At 41.8% G+C, this 18,365-nt stretch overlaps 1 long non-coding RNA gene across 3 annotated transcripts in view; it reads right to left on the reverse strand.

The window, feature by feature from the left end:
- The window catches only part of LOC144578592 (uncharacterized), a 366,916-nt gene that overhangs the window by 148,646 nt on the left and 199,905 nt on the right, over window positions 1-18,365 (reverse strand). Inside the window, exon 4 of one of the 3 annotated variants that reach the window (XR_013524697.1) lies at window positions 8,522-8,749. The exons of the other annotated variants lie outside the window; for them this stretch is intronic. This is a non-coding gene — a long non-coding RNA (uncharacterized LOC144578592). The remainder of the gene's footprint in view (window positions 1-8,521; window positions 8,750-18,365) is intronic. 3 annotated transcript variants of the gene reach the window in all.

The following is an 18,365-nucleotide window of genomic DNA, read 5'->3' on the forward strand; positions in this document are numbered from 1 at the left end:
AGCAGAACTAAAGGCTGCAAAACGTCTTGTGTCGAAAGTCTGTGTTTGTTTGTTCATTTGTTTTTTCCTCCAACTAGAATTCAAGGAGAGGTTGCTGGAAAGAACAAGCAATATAAAGTGATATTGTAATGCCTTAGTCAAGTCCAAGTTGCGAGCCTGTGCTTGGGTTCAAGGACTACTGCCTGTCTGTCTGGATCAGAAGTCTGCCAAAGGCTTCTGACCTCCCTCTGGGAGCGATCCACACAGGATGAGCCCATACCTAGTAAGGGGCACACCTCTGTCCCCAGAGCCTCTCCCCAGATCAGAGCTTACCTACACTCAGCTGCCTGGAATTTCTGCTTCTCTGACACTCTGAATCCTGAACCCAGAATATAAAAACTGTAGGGCATGTCTACGTGTGTATGTACATGGTATTATTTTAATAAAAATAAAAAATAGGCAGGGTGCAGTGGTTCACACCTGTAATCCCAGCACTTTGGGAGGCTGAGGCAGTTGGATCATGGCCAGGAGTTTGAGACCATCCTGGCCAACATGCCAAAACCCTGTCTCTAACAAAGAATACAAAAATTAGCCAGGCGTGTTGGCACATGCCTGTAATCCCAGCTACTTGGGGCACTGACGCAGGAGAATCGCTCAAACCGAGAGGTGGAGGTTGCAGTGAGCCGAGATCACACCACTGCACTCTAGCCTGGGCGACAGAGCAAGACTCTGTCTCCCAAAAGAAAAAGAAACAAAATCAAAATGTAATAATGTTTGTTGTCAAAAATAGAAAACGCAAAAAAATGTAAAGGACATGCAAAGTACTTAAAATGTCACAATCCTGAGATAATCAAATATCAGATAATCATCATTCCTATTTCTCTGAATTTTGTTACAATCTTATTGTTGCTTTTTTTTTTTTGAGACAGAGTCTCACTCTGTCACCCAGGCTGGAGTGCAGTGGTGAGATCTCGGCTCACTGCAACCACCACCTCCTGGGTTCAAGCGATTCTTCTGCCTCAGCCTCCGGAGTAGCTGGGACTATAGGTGCACATCACCACCCCTGACTAATTTTTTGTATTTTTAGTAGAGAAAGGGTTTCACTGTGCTAGCCAGGATGATCTTGATCTCCTGACCTTGTGATCAGCCCACCTCAGACTCCCAAACTGCTGGGATTACAGGCGTAAGCCACCGTGCCTGGCCTATTATTGCATTTTTAAAGAATTGATGGTCATAAAATATTATGCTTTTCTTATTTTACATATTTCATCTAATATTATACCATGAGAACATTGCAAAGTCATTAAAATGGTATAAAACATGATTTTAACATCTGCATTATAGTCCATTAAATAGATTTACAATAATTTACTCAATCAGTCCCTTATTATTAGACATTTAAGTTCTGTCCAATTTTTTACTATAAGTTTTTTAAGTGCCACAAATGAACATTTTCGTACATAAACCTCTTTCCTCATCTCTAATTATTTCCTTAGAATTGAAATTACTGGATCAACAATAAGAAAAACAGAAATATTGAATGAGCAAAAAGCAGTAGAATTGTTATATGAACTTTAAAAACCCCTGCATAATTGTTATAGATTTTTTAAACACCACATTTAAAATATCTTTCTTAAGATGTTCTTTACCCTTGGGGCAAGTCACATCTGCCAACTTTTAGGCAAAATAGCTAGACTGCATTTGGAAAAGAATGTTTATTTAGACAATGACTTCTGCATTGAGAGACTACCGAAAAGAGTTAGCATCACTAAATGATTTGCCCTGCGGCCTCCTCCACCTTTTTCCTTATAGATTATCCCCAGAACATCACTGTCTTGTCCACATTCAGTGACAGAGCTGAGACTAGAAACTTGGATTTCTTCCTGATTCCCAGTCTCATGCACACCACAATGTCACTTGATTTGAATAGATGAGTAACCACTTAACTCTTTTTTTAAAAACTTTTTTTTAAATTTGAGGGTCTGTGTACAGATTTGTTATTAGGAAAACTCATGTCACAGGGGATTATTGTACAGATTATTTGGTCACAGGTACTAAGCCTGATACATGATATTTTTCCTGGTCCTCTCCCTCCCCTGATCCTTCACCCTTAAGCAGACCCAGTCTTTGTTGTTCCCCTCTGTGTGTCCACGTGTTCTCATCATTTAGCTCTCATTTATAAGTGAGAACATGTGGTATTTAGTTTTCTGTTCCTTTATCACTTGCTAAGGATAATGGCCTCCAGCTCCATCCATGTCGCTGCAAAGGACATGATCTCATTCTTTTTTGTGACTGTATAGTATTCCATGGTCTACATGTACCACATTTTCTTTATCCAGTCTACCACTGATGGGCATTTAGGTTGACTCCATGTCTTTGCTATTGTGACTAGTGCTGCAGTGAACAGATATGTGTATGCATCTTTATGATGAAACCATTTCTATTACTTTGGGTATATATCGAGTAGTGGCATTTCTGGGTCAAATAGTAGTTCTGCTTTCAGCTCTTTGAGGATTACCACATTGCTTTCCACAATGCTTGAACTAATTTACACTCCCACTAACGGTGTACAAGCATTCTCTTTTCTTTGCAACCAATACTAAACTCTTTAATTATCTTGACTAGTCATTGACATTTAAAGATGAGTCAATACATAGACAATTCACCATTAGCCAAAGAGTTTCTGGAGACCTTGAATAAAAAGCACATGACTTTCTGAAAGGAAAAATGATTCACTAATGAAAGCAAAAATCTATGATTTTGCCAAATAGAAGGAAAATAAACAACTCTATCTTTACTTGGATTGTAGAAAATAAGGTCTATTCAAATGATTTGAGCTATGAATATGAAAGACAGAAAACTACATGTTTCTTATGTACCTTTTGTGTATATAAGTGGTCTCAGATTCTTTACCTCTTCTTACTTGGCATGGTAGGTGACATTATTTTTCACCAAGTCTCCCTTGTCTCTTACCCTAAATGGATTATACTTCTCTGCCCCATTAGTGTTCGTTTTGACAATGTGATTGGCTTTGGTCAGTGGAATGAAGGAAAATGCGTCAAAATGTGGGCTTACAGTTTACAACGTAAGCAGCATCTGGTGTTTCTTTTTCTTTCTTTCCTTTTCATTTTTTGAGATGGAGTCTCACCCTGCCACCCAGGCTGGAGTGCAGTGGTGTGATGTTGGCTCACTGCAACCTCCACCTCCCGGATTCAAGCAATTTTCCTACCTCAGCCTCCCAAGTAGGCAGCACTTTGCCTGGCTCATTTTTGTATTTTTAGTAGAGATGGGGTTTCACCATGTTGGCCAGGCCAGTCTTGAACTCTTGACCTCAGGTGATTCACCCTCCTCAGCCTCCCAAAGTGCTGGGATTACAGGTGTGAGCTACCATGTGCAGCCATGTTTCTGATTGCTGTTCTCACACCACTGTCATTGCCCATGAAAGAGCATGCCCCAGGTAGGACACACAGAGTAGACCTAAACCCAGTTTGCAGCCTGAAGCTGAGCTGTCTTGACTAACCCACAGACCTATGAACAAAAATAAACAAGTAGGTAAATTTATATGACAAACATAACATTTAATTAATAAATATTGTTGTAAACCAATGAAAATTCTGAGGTTGTCACGCAGCACTGATGCAGCAATAACTGACTAACACATATTAACTGACACTTTTTGATCTGCTCTCAATCTGCACATTAGCACCCTCCTCAAAAAGAGCTTGTTAACACTATGCAATGAAATAATAGTGACTTCTTAAATTATAATTAACAGACTATTTGGTAACCTGTTGTTGTATTTATAGTCATGCATAGCTTAATGACAAGAATACATTCTGGAAAATGCATCATTATGCAGTTTTGTCAATGTGTAAACATCATAAAGTATATGCACACAAGCCTAGACGGTACAGCCTCCTACACACCTAAGCTCTATAGAATAGGTCACTGCTCCTGGGCTGCAAACCTGGACAGCATATTACTGTACCAAATACTGAAGGCACTCGTAACACCGTGATAAGCACTTGTCTATCTAAACATAGAAAAGCTACAGTAAAAATACAGTATAGGCCGGGCGCAGTGGCTCATGCCTATAATCCCAGCACTTTGGGAGGCCAAGGCGGGTGGATCACAAGGGCAAGTGATCGAGACCATCCTGATCAACATGGTGAAACCCCGTCTCTACTAAAAATACAAAAATTAGCTGGGCATGGTGGTGCGCACCTGTAGTCCCAGCTACTTGGGAGGCTGAGGCAGGAGAATTGCTTGAACCCAGGAGGCAGAGGTTGCAGTGAGCCGAGATTGTGCCATTGTACTCCAGCCTGGGTAACAAGAGCGAAACTCCATCTCAAAAAAAAAATACAGTATAAAAGATTAAAAAGGCACAGCCAACAGGGTACTTACCATGAATGGAGCCTGCAGGATGGGAAGTTGCTCTGGGTGAGTCCGTGAGTGGCTGTGAAGGCCTATGACATGACTGTACATTACTGTAGACTTTATAAACACTGTACACTCGGGTAATACTACATTTATTTTTTTGAAGTTATTTCTAGCCATGCATGGTGACTCACGCCTATAATCCCAGCACTCTGGGAGGCTGAGGTGGGTGTATTTCTTGAGTCCAGGAGTTCAAGACCAGCCTGGCCTACATGAGGACATCCCCATCTCTACAAAAAAATACAAAAATTAGCCAGGCATGCTAGTGCATGCCTGTAATCCCAGTTACTTGCAAGGCTGAGGCAGGAGGATTGTTTGAGCCTGGGATGCAGAGGTTGCAGTGAGCTACAACCACACCATTGCGCTCCAGCCTGGGCAACAGAGCGAGAACTTGTCTCAAAAGAAAAAAAATATTTCCACAATAACAAATTAATCTTAGCTTACTGTAACTTTTTTACTTTATAAACTTAATTTTTTTAACTTTTGGACTCTTAATAACACCTAGCTTAAAACACAAACACATTGTACAGTTATATAAAAAGATTTTATCTCCTTATTCTATATATTTTTTCTATTTTAAAATGTTTTTTTTTTCGCTTTTTAAACTTTCGTGTTAAAAATGAAGGCACAAAGAATAACATCAGCCCAGGCCTACCCTGAGGCTGGATCGTCACTATCACTGTCTTCCACCTCCGCATCTCGTCCTGCTGGAAGGTCTTCAGGGACAATAAAAGGCATGTTGTCATCTCCATGACATGGAGGGCTGCCATCTCCTATGACAACAATACCTTCTTCCTGCAGCATCTACCTGAGGCTGTTTATTTATTGTTTTTAATACGTAGGAGTATGCTGAGACCCAGGCATCTCACATCAGCTTCCCCTTTGACTATCACACTGCATTTCAAGAGAAGAAAAGGCTGACCGACTGGTGCCTCCTGTTTCACCTTCCTGTAGGTGGCAGGCTTAGTCTTGGGGAAACTCTCCAGAAGGCAGTATTTTTACTTAAAACAAGATGAAAAATGAGAACACATGGACACAGGGAAGGGAGTACTACACACTGGGGTCTATTGGGGGGAATAGGGGAGGGACAGCGTGGTGGGGAGCTGGGGAGGGATAGCCTGGGGAGAAATGCCAAATGTGGGTGAAGGGGTGGAAGGCAGCAAAACACACTGCCATGTGTGTACTTATGCAACTATCTTGCATGTGCTGCACATGTACCCAAAACCTAAAATGCAATAAAAACCTTTTCACAAAAAATGCAGAAACCTTTTCACATGTGAGTCCTAAAACTGTAAACCAGAACCCTTTTGTTTGTGATTCCTGTAACTGTAAACCAAAACCGTTTCACACGTGCACCTACCTGAGGCTGTTTATTTTTTTTAGTACGTAAGAGTATACTCTAAATAACCAGAAAAGTATAGGATGGCAAATACATAAACCAGTAACATTGTCATTTAATATCATCAAGTACTCTGTACTGTACACAATGGTGTGTGCTACACTTTTATCCAACTGGCAGCAAAGTAGGTTGGTTTACACTAGCATCACCACGAACATGTGAGTAATGTCTGACACTACCATGGCTATGTATGATGTCACTACATGATAGAAACTTTTCGGTCCCATTTTTTTGCCTTTTTGAGATGGAGTCTCAGCTCTGTTGCCCAGGCTGGAGGGCAGTGGTGCAATCTTGGCTCACTACAACCTCTCCTTCCCAGATTCAAGCAATTCTCACACCTCAGCCACCCAAGTAGCTGGAACAACAAGCACGTGCCACCATGCCTGACTAATTTTTGTATTTTTAGTAGAGACGGGGTTTCGCTACGTTAGTCAGGCTGGTCTTGAACTCCAAACCTCAAGCAATCTGCTCACCTTGGTCTCCCAAACTGCTGGGATTACAGGCTCGGCCACCATACCTGGCTTTTTCAGCTCCATTATAATCTTATGGGACCACCACTGTATATGTGGACCATCGTTGACTGAAACGTTATGCTGTGCATGACTATAATTCTCACAACAGAAAATAAAGCCCAGAGAGGTAATACAACTGGTAGAATGTCACACATTCACTAACCAGCAGGGCTGGGGCTTGAACTCAAGTCAAATCCATTAATAAGACACCGCCACGCATACAGAACTACAAAGAGCAGTGATACAAATAGTCCAATAAAATTAAGGTGCTGAGATGTTGACAACAGATACTCTGGAGATGACTGACAGCTGGACTGGAAAACAAGGATATAGCATCAAGGTGATCAGAGAATCTCACTGGATTTTCAGTGGTAGTCATTTCTTACATTCCTCTGTATTTGGGGAGGAATCTGACATGTCAATGTTATTTGAAAAGCAAACCTTGCATTTCCTAGGGAAATTCTTCCCCTGTGACATCGGGGACAGCTCTGCGGCCACATAAAATGTCGCAGTAAACAACTCAATATATATTTCAAACATTAATTGCCTTTCTAGACCTTGGAATTTCTCACTGAGCTCACTCACAAGTTTTATTGAGGGCATAAAATTTATTGTGTTGACATACCCTTTAAAGTGCTGAATTCATCAAGGCCAAACCAAGCCTGGATGACATTATGGAGAGTGAGTCCAAATTTCTTTTATTGGAAGTTTTGTTCTACACTTCTCTTTTTACGTCACAACCCCAATTAAGTGGCTGGAAGGGGGAAAAAAATGCCAACCCTTTTTAAAAGAAATGCAATGATCCTTTTCCAGGCACATTCTCACAGAACTGTAATGAAGCCGCATTATCTATTCTAAGGAAGTCTGGGGCCCCAGCAACCAGACTAAATGATGACAGTCTGTGTTTGAAACGTCTCAGTGTGACAATCCAGTGTCAGAGGGGCCCCTGGAGATCCTCAGATAAAAGGGTTTTGCTATGGGACTTTTTGATTTGTTTAAAGAGAAGTTCATTGTGACATGATGTCTTCAACTGATAATTGTTCAACATTTTGCTTCTCAAAGGCTTTGCTCAAAACTCATATGTCAACATGCTTAGCGAAGAGAATATCTTAAAATATAAAAGATCCCAACACAGAGAGAAAGGCCCAGCCTCCTGTGAAGGGCTTAGCAAAGAAAACAGCGAGACGAAAAAAGGAACAGGATGCTTTCGGAATATATTTTAGACTGCAAGATGTCGAGAACAAATACCATGCAAGGGGTCATAGAAACACCAGGGAAGAAATGAAGGACACAGAGGTACCCATCCCCTAAGGTAATAATCAGGAGTCATCCAGCAGTTTGACTCCCTCATTTACTCCAACACAATATTTATTAAGAACACTGAAGCCAAGCTGCCTGGGTTCAAATCCTGCCTCCTCCATTTACACATGACATCACTTTGAACAACTTAATTCTTCTCTGTGTCAGTTTCACATCTACGAAATGACGATTATAATCACACTTTTATCATAGGGTTTTAAAGGGTTAGAAAGATAAAGGAAGTTGGTGAATGTATAATGCTTAACTACATGCTAGACATGGGCTTAAAGTATGTGAATTATTACATGTATGAAAGTTTCAGGTGGGGCACAGTGGCTCACCCCTGTAATCCCAGCACTTTGGGAGGCCAAGGCGGATGGACCACCTGAGGTCGGGAGTTTGAGACTAGCCTGACAAACACAGAGAAATCCTGTCTCTATTAAAAATACAAAATTAGCCAGGCATGGTGGCACATGCCTGTAATCCCAACTACTCAGGAGATTGAGGCAGGAGAATGGCTTGAACCCGGGAGGCGGAGGTTTCAGTGAGCGGAGATTACACCATTGTACTCCAGCTTGGGCAACAAGAGTGAAACTCCATCTCAAAAAAAAAAAAAACAAAAGAAGTTTCCTTGTGGACCTTACATCTTAGTAATAGAAAAGATCCACTAAATGTACATTTATGACCCAGTATGAAAAGGCCTTGGGATGCCTATTTTATGTAAGGAAGAGCATTTTTATGGACACCATGGCCGTCTGCCCCACTCAGTAGAGAGGCAAATTCATACGGACCCATAGATGAGCATTCCAGTTTGACTGTGTAGTCGTTACCTATTGCTGTGTAGCAAATTACCCCAAAATGTAATGGTGTAAAATAGGAACGTTTATTGTCTCACTGTTTGTGTTGGTCCAAAACCTTGGGGGCAGCTTGGCTGGATGTATCTGGCCCAAGGTCACTTAGGCAGTTGTAGTTGTCAGGGCCGAAATTGTGCTTGAGGACACAACTTGAGAGGACTCGCTTTCAAAGGCACTCAGGTGGATTTGGGCAGGCCACAGGCCTCTGTTCCCGCCATGTGGGTCTCTTCACAGACCTGCCTCATGACGTGGAATCTGGAGTGAGTGATCTAAGAGAAAGCAAGAAAGGGAACAGCTAAGGTAGAAGCCACAGTCATTTTATGATCTAAACGGAGAAGTGGCAGCTCATTCCTTCTGCCATATTTCTTTCTTTTCTTTTTTTGAAATGGAGTTTCATGCTTGTCACCCAGGCTGGAGTGTAATTGCATGATCTTAACTCAATGCAACCTCCGCCTCTAGGTTCAAGCGAGTCTCCTTGCCTCATCCTCCTGAGTAGGTGGGATTACAGGCTCCCACCACCATGCTCAACTAATTTTTGTATTTTTAGTGGTGGGGGGGTCAGGTCCACTACGTTGGCCAAGCTAGTCTCAAACTCCTGACCTCAGGTGATCCACATGCCTCGGCCTCCCAAAGTGCTGGGATTACAGGCATGAACCACCACACTCAGCCTCCCTTCTGCCATATTTCATTTGCAAGTAAGCCAATAAATCCAGCCCATACTGAAGGGGTAGGGATTCCACAGAGCATGAATATCAGGAGGTAGGAATTCTTAAGGGGCCCTCCTACCCACTGTGGTCTGTTGGATCATTTCAGGCAATTTGGAAGAAATTTGGCAAAAAAAAAGCACAGAAAGCAAGGAAGTTAAAAATTCTATCTGGCCGGACGTGATGGCTCACGCCTATAATCCCAGCACTTTGGGAGGCCGAGGTGGGTGGATCACAAGGGCAAGAGATCGAGACCATCCTGGTCAACAAGGTGAAACCCCGTCTCTACTAAAAATACAAAAATTAGCTGGGCATGGTGGTGCGCGCCTGTAGTCCCAGCTACTCAGGAGGCTGAGGCAGGAGAATTGCTTGAACCCAGAAGGCGGAGGTTGCGGTGAACGAAGATCGTGCCATTGCACTCCAGTCTGGGTATCAACAGTGAAACTCCGCCTCAAAAAAAAAAAATTCTACTATCCATTGTTTTTATTACAAGTCACCAAGCTAACATCAAAAAGAGGGAGAGAAGCCAGTCCATCCAGTCAAGTGTCTGCTCGAATGCCATCTTTTCAGAGAAGCCTCCTTTGGCCACCTTATTAGGGTTTCCCGTCTTTCCGTTGCCCACTATCTGATCTTGTTCTTTTTTTCATCCTTAAATAACATAGTATTTATTTACTTGTTTATTACATTTTCCCACCCACAATATTGCAACCTTCATGAAGGCAGGGACCTTGTCCATTTTGAGTCTCAGCACACAGCAGACATTTACCAAGTCACTGCTGGACTCTATATAAACAAGAGGCACATCTGATGCGCATTCCCTAAAGCATGGTTAGAAAGACCAGGGTAGAAACAGGAAACAGTAAGAAATAAGTATTTGCCATGATTTCTTTATTTTCTGTAATCGATTTTATTTTTATTATTATTATTTTAGGGGCAATCTGGTTAGAAGACCTAAGAAGCCAGAGAAATCTCAGTGAAGAAAACAAGGCTGCTCAGGGATTTGCAGGGTGTTGTGGATTTGGTAAAGCGGAGAGGCGAGCTCTATTTAAGCGAGGAAAGAGTGGGAGTGGCAGGTGGATGGGTAAGAAAGAATCAGGTTCAAGCTTAGAAAGCTAAGCAGGGCATATGCAACAGGCTGAAAGCCAACCCCAATCCCTTGCCAGTAACCCAGCCACCTGACACACTGAGGCCTTGTGTCTCCATGCACCACTCAAACAGCTGAGCAAAAACACTGGCTTTGCCAGGCTTTTTCCAAGAGTCTCCAAAAAGGAACCCAAGTGATAAACACTGCGTCTCTCACAACACTAGATAGATAGATGTCCCTTTAAAAGACTTTGCTGCCAATATCTTTCCAGCATAAGTGAACATCTTTGAGGATCACCTAATTCCCTCTACTCTGATGTTGTGCTCACCCAGCAACCTGTTGAGGAGTGATTGACAGCCCAGGGATTTCTACAGCGATCCAGCTTGAGCCAAGTACCCATCACTGAACCAGTCCCTTGGGGCCAGAGCAATGGTGCTCTCTGATTGGCCAGCCAAGGGACATGTGACTGCCCTGTTGCCATGGAGTGAGGTCAGTCACAGACACAACAAAGTCATATGATCTGGAAACTGAAGGAAGATAGTGTCCCCAATAAAACTGGGATGACTTTGTCCAAAGATGTTGAAGGATCCTGGGAAGATGAGAAACAGATGCTCACATCACATTGCAGTTCCCAATATCACAGTCCCTTAAGAGGAATTTCCACACAGACTGTGTGGAAGAACAGATTGTTTAAACTAGACGCCACGGAGGGAATCTCAGGGCGTGTGAGCCACCTATCAAATATGCCATAAAGAAAGATAAATAGGACAAGTGCAATGACTCACGCCTATGATCCCAGCACTTTGGGAGGCTGAGGCAAGCAGACCACTTGAGCCTAGGCATTCAAGGGCAGCCTGGGCAACATAGTGAGACCCCGTCTCTACAAAAAATACAAAAATTAGCCAGGTGTGATGGTATGTGACTATAGTCCCAGCTACTCAGGAGGCTGAGGCAGGAGGACAGCTTGAGCCTGTGAGGTCAAGGCTGTAGTGAGCCAAGATTTCACCACTGCACCCCAACCTGGGCAACAGAGCAAGACCACATCTCAAAAAACAAGAAAGACGGTGGCTCATGCCTGTAATCCCAGCACTTTCAGAGGCCAAGGCGGGTGGATCATGAGGTCAAGAGATCGAGACCATCCTGGTCAACATGGTGAAACCCCATCTCTACTAAAAATACAAAAAATTAGCTGGGCATGGTGGCACGTGCCTGTAATCCCAGCTACTCAGGAGGCTGAGGCAGGAGAATTGCCTGAACCTGGGAGGCGGAGGTTGCGGTGAGCCGAGATCGCACCATTGCACTCCAGCCTGGGTAACAAGAGCGAAACTCCGTCTCAAAAAAAAAAAACCAAGAAAGAAACATAGTATTATTTACTGTATCTCTCTAAACAGTAGGCTCAGAGATATAATAGGCACTCAAAAGATGTTTGTTATAAATGGCAGAAGTCCAAGAGAAAGAGGGACCTCTTACAGATTAAAAGAGACTTAGGAACATCTATGTGCTAATGTACGTAAGTCTTCATTTCTCCTGGATAAGTAATCAGAAATGAGTTGGCAGGATTCTAGGTAGGTATATGTATTAGTTTGGTATTGCTGCTGTGACAAATTACCACAAATGTAATGGCTTAAAACAACAGAAATTTACTATGCTACAGTTTTAAAGGTCAGAAATTTGGAATTCATTTCACTGGGCTGCAATCAAGGCATAGGCAGACCTGCATTCCTTTTGAAAGCTCTAGGGAAGACTCATTCTCTTGTCTTTTCCAACTTCTGGAAGCCACCTGCATTCCTGGACTCATGGCCCCTTTTCCTCTTCAAAGTCAACAACGTAGCATCTTCACATTTCTTTCTCTGGCCCTCCTGCCTTCCTCTTATAAGGATATTTATAGCTGGGCACAGTCGCTCACGCCTGCAATCCCGGTACTTTGGGAGGCTGAGGCAGGCAGATCACAAGTTCAGTAGATCGAGACTATCCTGGCCAACATGGTGAAACCCTGTGTCTACTAAAATACAAAAAAGTAGCTGGGCATGGTGCCACACACCTGTAGTCCCAGCTACTCAGGAGGCTGAGGCAGGGGAATTGCTTGAACCTAAAAGGCGGAGGTTGCAGTGAACCGAGATTGCGCCATTGCACTCCAGCTTGGCTACAGAGCAAGACTCAGTCTCAAAAAAAAAAAAAGAAAGACAGAATATTTATAATTACATTGGACCACACAGATAATTCACATAATCTTTCCATCTAAGAATCTTTTACTTAATCACAACTGCAGCATCCCTTTTTCTATGTAATATATTCACAGGTTGCAGGGATTAGCAAGTGCACACCTTTGGGAGGTGAGGCATTATTCTGCCCACCAGTGCTTATTTAACTCTTTGAGAAACTGCCAAACTGTTCTCCAAAGTAGCTGTACCATTTTACATTCCCACCAGCAGTATATGAGAGGTCCTGCTGCTCCTTTTCTTTCCAATACCTGGTATGGTCAGTCTTTTTTTGTTTTCTTTTTTTAAGACTTTAAGTTTTGGGTTACATGTGCAGAATATGCAGGTTACATGGGTATACATGTGCCAAAGTGATTTGCTGCACCCGTCAACCTGTCATCTACATTAGGTATTTCTCCTAAAGCTATCCCTTCCCTAACCACCACCCCCCTGACAGGCCCTGGTGTGTGATGTTCCCCTCCCTGTGTCCATGTGTTCTCATTGTTCAACTCCCACTTACGAGTGAGAACACGTGGGATTTGGTTTACTGTTCTTGTGTCAGTTTGCTAAGAATGATGTTTTCCAGCTTCATTCATGTCCCTGCAAAGGACATGAACTCATCCTATGTTATGGCTGCATAGTATTCCATGATGTATAAATGTGCCACATTTTCTTAATCCAGTCTATCACTGATGGGCATTTGGGTTGGTTCTAAGTCTTTGTTATTGTGCACAGAGCCACAATAAACATCCCCGTGCATGTGTCTTTATAGTAGAACGATTTATAATCCTTTGGGCATATACCCAGTAATGGGATTGCTGGGTCAAATGGAATTTCTAGTTGTTTTGAGACGAGGTCTCTCTGTTACCCAGGCTAAAGTGCAGCGGCACAATCTCTATTTGCTGCAGCCTCGACCTCCCAAGCTCAAGTGATCTTCCCACTTCATCCTCCCAAGTAGTTGGGACTACAGGCAGGCACCACCATGCTGGGCTAATTTTGTTTGTTTTTTGTAGAGATGATCACTATGTTGCCCAGGTTCATCTCAAATTCCTGGGCTTAATTGATCCTCCCAGCTCAGCCTCCCAAAGTGCTGGGATTAGAGGCATAAGCCACTGTGCCCAACCAACCCAGCTTTTTATATTGTAGCCATTTTAATAGTGGTATCTTATTTCTGGTTTTATTTTGCATTTTCCCAAAGTAAAGATGCTAAGTATATATTCCTGTGCTTATTTCCCATTTGTATGTCTTCTTTAGTGGAGTAGCTGTTTAAATCTTTTGCCCATTTTTAATTAGAGTGTTTATATTTTCTTCTCATCAAATTTTGAGGGTTCTTTGTACACTCTGGATATCACTCTTTTGTTGGATCTATGATTTGCAAATTTTTCTTCCAGTCTCTGGCTTTTTTCATTCTTCTAACAGCCCTACTTATAATAGCAAAAAAAAAAAAAAAAATACTGGGAATAATCCAGATATTCACCAACAGATGAACAGATACATTGTGGTATATCCATCCAACAGAATGTTACTCAACAGTGAAAAGGAGTAAGCTATCTTATACCCAACAACATGAATGAATCTCAAACTAATTATAAGTATAAAAGAAGGTCATATAATGATCAGTACATACTATAATATTCCATTTATATAAAATTCTAGAAAATATAAACTAATCTATAATGACAGAAAGCAAATGACTGGTGGCATGCAGCTGGGGGTGGGTGGGGTAAGGGGGGAGATGGGGGAAGGAGGAATTACAGAGGGCTACAGAGAAACTTTTGGGGTGATAGAAATGTTATCTTGATTGTGTTGATGGTTTCATGGTTATAAACATAGAGCAAAGCTTATCAAATTGTACACTTTAAATATTGTGTGGCCAATTATACTTCAATAAACCTATTATTTTAAAAGAAGACTTGGGAGACTTACTAACTAAATGCAATGCCCAGATCTTATTTTGATCTGGATTGAAAGAAATCAACAATAAAAAAACATAAGTCATGGAAATCTAGACACTGTCTGAATATTAATGATTTTAAGGAATTACTGTTCATTTTAAAATCAGGTCACCTTAAAATGTTTTAGTCCTTATCCCTCAGAGATGTATGTGGAAGTATTAGCTGATAGAGTGATAGGATGCCTGAGATTTCCTTTCAAAGAATCTATGCAGGGTGATGGGAGGAAATGAGACAAGATTTGCTGTGTGCTGATAATTGTCACTACTGGCTGATGGGCACCTGGGGGTCATTATACCATTCTCTCTAACTTTGCGTATATTCCCAAATTTCCATCCTATAAAGCTGAAATGTTTAAATTTCTTTTTAAAAAATGTTTGTTGGATGAATGATACAAAAAGGCATATTTTGACTCAATACATGATTGATGCATTCTAAAAACAGCACCTTTCTGAAAGCAGAATAATCTGCCTTAGGATGCAGTCACTTGGCTGGAGTAGAAAAAAAAAAAAGGTAAGATTCAGATGCCAGAGGACCGTTGATGAGGGATGATACAGGTACAGTCCATGATCTATGACCCATGGGTCAAGTCCAGCCCGCCTCCTGCTAGCCGAGAATGTTTTCTTACATTTTTAAATGGCTGGATAAAATTGTTAAGAATATTTTCTGACATGTAAAAACTATATGAAATTTCATTTCAGGATTCATAAAGTTTAATTGAAACACAACCACATTCATTCATTTACAGATCATCTCTGGCTGCTTTCAAGTTAGAACAGCAGAGTTGAGAAGGTGCTATAGACTCTGCATGATCCACAAAGACTGAACTAGGTACTATCTGGTTCATTACTGAAAAATTCTGCTGATTTCTGATATAGGAGAGCACCTTGAACCCTGAAGGTGTTTTCCAAAACAGACTCCACTCCAGAGAAAAAAAAAGGTGAGTGGAAAAAGCCAGATGAATGAGTCTATCTTTCAGCTCTCTCTCCCTAATAGGGACCCCAAGGATGAGGGGAAGATATGATGCTCAGTTCTTCATGATAAACACGTGGTCATTTCTGGGAACACAGTGAGTTGAGGGTGAGGAGCTGAGTTTACCCTCCAGCATTGGGGTTCAGTATCTTCTTGTGGACACTGTTAGAGCCAGCAGATATGTTTCAAGAGCAAGGTTCAACTCTTCCCCCTCTCATCTGTCTGGACAATTTGTGTTTGTTCACTTGTTTATTACCTGTCTCCCCCAACTAGAACATAAACTCCATGTGCACAGGGACCTGATCTGTGCTGTTCACTGCCATCTTGCCTGTCTGGAGCAGTGCCTTGCACATAGTAGGTTCTGCATCAATGCAGGCAGAGGGAATAAATTGACTGTGAAGGAAGCCTCATCAAATCAAGAATGAGTGACAGTCATGGCACTGAATCTCAGAGATAGAAAGTCATTTTTTTTTCTTCCACAAGGAAAACTATCTTTATTCCCAATTGAGGCTTCTTCACGTTTGTCTAAATATAACACCTAGAAATAGAGCAATATGAGTGTTGAGGGAATTTTGCCTACTTAGATTTCTGTGCAAATGAGAAGTTCAACTCCTGTTCTAGAAGGCAGCCACTGCTCAGAATTCTGCTGCATAATATACACACACTTCTCTTCTTTGTGACAAAGAGTGATATGCACTGATTCACTGTGTGACCCTGTGCGAGTGACTCACCCTCTCTGTTCTGCGTATCTGTAGAAATGGGGGAACTCCGTGAGGTTAATGTGAAGATCAATGAGATAATATATGTGAGATGTCTGAGAACAGTGTCTGTCACCAAAACAACCTGGATTTCTTCCCTGTTCTCAGTGATACAACCCTTCTCCACGCTCGGTATAGAAAAGCTTTGGGCTCATCTCAGCATTATTCACAAGAGCTAAAATGTAAAAACTATGTGTCCATCAACAGACACATAGATAAACAAAAAGTGATCTGTCCATACAATGGAATATGAATCAGCCATAAAAAAGAACGAAATTATGACACAGGCTATGGCTTGCAGAACCCTTGAAAACATTATGCTAAGTGCAAGAAGCCAGATACAAAAGACCACAGATCACATGATTTCATTCATATCAAATACCTAGAATCAGAGAATTCATAGAGACAGAGAAAAGACGGGAAGTTACCAGGGGCTGAGGAGAGGAAAGAATGTATGGAATGGCCAGCATGGTAGCTCACGCCTGTAATCCCAGCACTTTGGGAGGCTGAGACAGGTGGATCACAAGGTCAGGAGTCCAAGACCAGCCTGCCCAAGATGAAAACCCCGCCTCTACTAAAAATATAAAAATTAGCTGGGTGTGGTGGCAGGTACCTGTAATCCCAGGTTGCAGTGAGCCAAGATCACACCCCTGCATTGCAGCCTGGGCGACAGAGTGAGACTCTTGACTCAGAAAAGAAAAGAATGTGTGGAATGACTGCTTAATTGGTTCAGAGCTTCTGTTTGGGGTGGCAAAAAATTTTGAAATTGATGGTGATCAATGGGGTTGATGACATTGTGAATATACTCAACGCCATTGAATTGTACATTTTTTAATGGTTGAAAGAGTAAATTTTACGTTACATGTGTTTTGCTACAAGAAGACAAAAAAGGCTTTGGAGATCGAGGTGCTATGGAAGTACAAAATGCTGATTCAGGGAACTAAAGCCAGAATTCCTGGATTAGAATCCCGATTCTGCTAACTTTGTGAATTTGGACAACCTTTGATCATCCTATGCCTCAGTTTCCTTATATGAAAAGGGGGAAAAAACATGTTTATCTCCCACCTGTTGTAAGTTTTAAAAGAGCTCATTAATGTAAAGCACGCAGAAGCAAGCCTGCATACAGTAAGTGCTCAATAAATCCTAGCTAGTAGTAAGAAGGCTACTACTAAGTGATTCTACCCACACATACTCTTAGAACAGGGTTTCTCAACTTACACACTATTGACATTCGGGGCTGGATAATTCCCTGTTGTGTGGGACTGTCCTATATGATGTAGGACATTTAGCAGCATCCCTGGCCTCTACGCATTAGATGCCAGTAGTACACAACTTCTCCACAAAGTTGTGACAATCAAAAATGTCTCCAGACATTGCCAAATCTCCTTTGAGAAGCCAAAGTGCCCTTGCTTAAAAACCACTGTCTTATTAACACCATATTGCAAAGTTGCAGGGGGCCTTAGCTATTACCTACTTTTGTGACTTCCACGTTCTTTTGACCATATTTCACGACCCATTACACATGTAAATAGTGTACGTTACATATTTATCATACATGTCATATGTATCAAAAGTTTCAAAAAACACTTACCTTTACTATGCACTGCAATATATCCTGATTTTATATATATATATATATTTTTTTTTTCAGATGGAGTCTTGCTCTGTCACCCAGGCTGGAGTGCAGTGGTGCCATCTCAGTTCACTACAACCTCCACCTCCTGGATTCAAGCGATTTTCCTGCCTCAGCCACCTGAGTAGCTGGGATTGCAGGCACACCCTACCACACCCGGCTAATTTTTTTTTGTATTTTTGGTAGAGATAGGATTTTGTCATTTTGGCCAGGCTGGTCTCGAAATCCTGGCCTCAGTTGATCCACCCACCTTGGCTTCCCAAAATGCTGTGATTACAAGTATGAGTCACTGTGCCTGGCCTGCATCCTGATATTTTCAATTCCATTGTGTTGTATTCTATTTCCTTTCTAAAAACAAGAATACTAGTTACGACCCTTCAAATTGATTTTTATGACCCACTTACAGGTCTCAACCTATGGGCTGAAAAATACTGATGTGGTCAACTTTATAAAGAAACGTTCAGGAATTGATTCTATATTAAAAAGCATTCTCCTTCTCCCTCATTCTGTTTGTTTTTGTTGCTGTTGGTTCTGGCTTTTTAAGATATAGGGTCTCACTCTGTCACCTAGGCTGGTGTGCAGCT

Source organism: Callithrix jacchus, chromosome 12 (genome assembly GCF_049354715.1).
Source record: "Callithrix jacchus isolate 240 chromosome 12, calJac240_pri, whole genome shotgun sequence".
In the NCBI taxonomy this organism is placed as follows: Eukaryota; Metazoa; Chordata; class Mammalia; order Primates; family Cebidae; genus Callithrix; species Callithrix jacchus.